This window comes from Myotis davidii, unplaced genomic scaffold (assembly GCF_000327345.1).
Source record: "Myotis davidii unplaced genomic scaffold, ASM32734v1 scaffold197, whole genome shotgun sequence".
NCBI lineage: Eukaryota > Metazoa > Chordata > Mammalia > Chiroptera > Vespertilionidae > Myotis > Myotis davidii.
Window position 1 is genome coordinate 2,360,579 of NW_006291549.1, and position 4,433 is coordinate 2,365,011.

Below are 4,433 nucleotides of genomic sequence, written 5' to 3' on the forward strand. Positions count from 1 at the left end.
GCACATGCATGCATTCACACACACACACACACACACACAAATACACACACGTGTGTGTGTGTGTGTGTGTGTGTGTACATGACCTGTTTATATTCTGTCCTCTTAGACTCAGACAGGTTCAGGAACTTGCCTGGGACTTCAGATCCAGGGTTCCAACTGTCTCCCAGAGGCCCCCGTTAGGTCAGTACCTCATCTGATGCAGTGAGGTCGCCTTGCTCTCCCTCCAGATGGTCAGTCCAGCTCCAGCCACTGCTCCTTCTCTATCTTCTGCTCTAGCAACAATAACTACCAGCATTATTGGGCTAGGGTTCCAGGCTAACCCTTTTATCAAATATTTCATTGAATTCTCATAGTTTTCTCCAATTTGCAAATCCAACAACTAAGTATTGCATTAGTGATTTTCAGTTCTGGCTGCACATTAAACTCACCTGGGGTGGTATTAAAAATTACCGATGTTCAGGCTTCATTGCTTGGGTTTTTGATTGTTGGTCTGGGATGAGACCCAGAACCAGTGTAATTTATTCAAGGTCACACAGACAGTAAATGGCGGAACTTGCATTCAAACCCAGGTCACACTATGGCTTCAGAACTCAAGCTCTTTTTTTAAAAAAAAAAATTATTGATTTCAGAGAGGAAGGGAGAGAGAGATAGATAGAAATACCACGATGAGAGAGAATCATTGACTGAATGCCTCCTGCATGCCCCACACTGGGGATCAAGCCCACAACCCAGGCATGTGCCCTGAGGAGGAATTGAACCATGACTTCCTGGTTCATAGGTCAATGAGCCACTAACCCACACCAGTTGGGCAGAACTCCAGCTCTTAATTCAGGGTTCTCAGCCCTAGTTTGGATCAGAACCACCTGTGAATCTGTAAATTGCATATATTTGGGGAGATTTTGATGGGGGCTGGGTTAGAGATACTTATAAAATTAAGAAAAGAAGCAAATAGACAAAAATAATTCCTTAGATGACTCTAAAGCTCAACTAAAATTGAGAATTTGGCCTTAGTCATGATGCAATATTACATCTCTTTGTATCTGATTCAGCAAATGCATGATGATCTCATCCTATCTAATAAAGAGGGAATATGCTAATCGACCCTCATGCCGTCGCAAAGATGATGGCACCCACAGCCAATAAGGAGGGGATATGCTAATTGATTGCCACACCCTCAAAGATGGTGGCACCCATAGCCACAAGGTGGTGGCACCCAGTCCCCTCAGCCCCGCCAGGGCATGCGGCAAGGCCGGGCTCGCCACTAGGCAGGCCAGGCTGCTCCAGGCATCTGCCTCTAGAGTCCTCCAGTCCCCTCATCCCCCCAGCCGCCCAGGGCCGGCCCATGGAGCAGGTAACCAGGACCAGCCGAGGCTTGCGCTGCCAGTAGTGGCAGCAGCAGAGGGGTTATGGTGGCATCGTCTTCCCCTGACCGCTGGGTCGCCTCCCACTCCTGAAGGCTCCCGGACTGTGAGAGGGGGCAGGCCGGGCTGAGGGACCCCCGCTCATGCACTGGGCCTCTAGTCTATGAATAAAAAGGCATTTGTGTGCAGGGTGGCATGTTGGAAAGGTTGGGAGAAGATTGAATAACAGTATTGCTGTTGTATTTTTGGATATTAAGGAATGAAAATGGGACATGTAATTCTTGAAGTAACCTACATTTGCAAGCCATTATTGAAAATAAACTCCCATTAAACCATATCTTTGCAAGTCTAAATTGGCACAATGCAATTCTGACTATTTACTAAGAACTTCACATATGGAAGTAAGTATCCATAGTGAAAGGAAATAGGCCTATGACCTGAGAGCTTTACTGTAAAGATTTGTGGTGCTCTGAATGCAAGAACTGACAAGGACGTCCAGTGTCCGGCTACTTATTAGAACTTCTACAGAGGCAAGTTTGTTGCTGCTGCATGTCATGGGGACCACTTGAATATTAATATCATTAAGCTGATGTCTTAGGAGCTCAGCCATTATCCTATTTTGTCTTCAGATTCAATTGTGGTTATTGACAAATGGTGGGATGGGAGCAGAGATTGACTTTGCTGCAAGAAAGAGGCAGTAAGAGTATGATGTCTCCAGGGGCCCTGTAAGAAGGGCAGTTACATAATTTGTTGAGATGAATTAAGTGGTAGTCATCCTAATGCTTGACATTCACTGGTTCTTCCCATAGTACTAGACATTCAACTGAAGCACATGCTTGACACTGAAGAAGCACTGTTCTATGTAATGTGCCCAAAACTTGTCAGTGGGTGTGGTGGCTTTTTCCTTAAAATAAACAAACAGCCTGAGAGTTACCAAAATAATTATAGAATAGAGGGAGATGAATTCACTAGAGAAATGAAGCCAAAGCATCAGAAATGATACCTTGATCCTCAAAATAGGAAGCAGAGAGGCGAGGTTTGTTGTGGAGACAGACACTTCTTTCAGCAGTGACAGCAAGGACATCAGCCAACAGAGAGAGACTTGGGGAGGACAGCTGGAAAGACTAAACATGCCACGGCCTCACCAAAACCTGTAGGGAAGAAGGCAGTGTCAATACAAAATCGAACCACTATTTCACCTACTAAATCACATTGGTTTTTTCACTTAGAGAAAAGTCTGGACCCAACAGGGGAAGCAGTGATGTTTGTTGTTTCCTTTCCTCTTGTCATGGTTGGGAACACCTGGTTTTCACCTGGGCACATTCTGTCTCTGTTTATTGTCTGGTTAAATGAGATATTTCAATATTGCTGATTATAAACATCTGACTGAAAGGCGGGCTGCATGTGTAACTCCATATATGGCATCTGCTCTGGTTCAGTGATGAGAATAAAACAGTACAGGAGGGAGATGGGTTACAACTGAATTGTTATAAAGGAGCACTTCATACATATTATACATTCAGATCAAGTTTTCTAGGATAAGCTTCAACACAAAAACAGTGTTTAATAAGATTCATGAGACTATCAGGAAATCAACTATTGCAGAATACATGACCAGAGACTCAAAATATTTTAAAGTGCCTTTGAAAAATACGATTTTCTAAGGAACCAGACTGCAGGAAAGGAAGGCAGGCAGTGCCCATGAGTGCGGATCTTACTAAAACAGAAAGAACAAGCAAATACTTGAAATCAGTTGTTAGCGAGATGGTTAGAAAGGAAACATAATTTTACAACAAAGTAGTGAATATTTAAAAAATGAACTAAGTTAAAAAATGCTTTGCTTGCCCTAACTGGTTTGGCTCAGTGGATAGAGCCTCGGCCTGCGGACTGAAGGGTCCCAGGTTCGATACTAGTCAAGGGCATATACCTTGGTTGCGGGCACATCCCCAGTAGAGAGTGTGCAGGAGGCAGCTGATCGATGTTTCTCTCTCATCGATGTTTCTAACTCTCTATCACTCTCCCTTTCTCTCTGTAAAAAATCAATAAAATACATTTTTAAAAAATGCATTGCTTATTAACAGAACCTTACTTGATATTTTTTTCCATTGTCGCAAAGCACTTAATTATTGTTTACAACATTTTAAGGTGTATTTCAGTTTGATCCAGGTTGTTAAATTTCAACTTGTCATGTGGACCGTCCCCAGGTTACTAATGTGTGTCTACTTGAGCCTCGATTTTCCTGCAGGCTTAACAGGAACTATGCAGAGAGGTTTATGCACAGGCTGGGGACAGTGGCAGTGGGGAGGTGGTGACAAAATGGTCCTCCTTTTCCTCCTTCCTGCCTCCCCCTCTTCTTTCTCTTTCACCACTATCAACACTGCCTTTGTTCCTTCCGGCTCTCGTATTGTGCACAATTTTGTCAGATGGTACAGAAAACATTACAGAATGAAACTGTGAGGAAAGCAACTATTGTGGAATATAAAACCAGTGACTCAAAATTTCATGCTTTTGAAAAAAAAATGTATTTACTATGCACAGTAATGCTGGAAGGAAGTAGAGCAGTGCTCATTGGCCAGAAGGTGCACAGTTGCCTCATCAGTTAGTCATCAAGAATGTAGGGCTTTCTTTTATGTAGAGGGAGCTTTCATACACGTATGACCAACAGGAGAGCAGCAGCCTCAGACACTCAGGAAAAGGAGACCTGATGATACCCATCAAGGGAGCGGTGGTGGGCACAGCTGGTGCTAAAGTAGCACATCTCTAAAAGGTCGTTTGCAAAGTGTGATGAATTAATACATTTGAAAAGCTCATTCTGTTTATCCATTGGAAAGGGTATATTGTTGTGTAATAACTTCCACTCTCTTTCTCTGACTGTAGACATGTAGTGCTGTCAGCCTAAGGAGGGACCAATATTGTCACCACAGCTCACCTGTAAGCAGTGCCCTCCAGTCATGGAGTGCCACACTGCAGGCCGTACCCTCACAGTCTCCTGAGAGAAACAGCATTTCTTTCTTTAAAAAACAAAGAATCAAAGGTAAAGATTAGTTCATTTATTTGCCTAGGATCATGTAG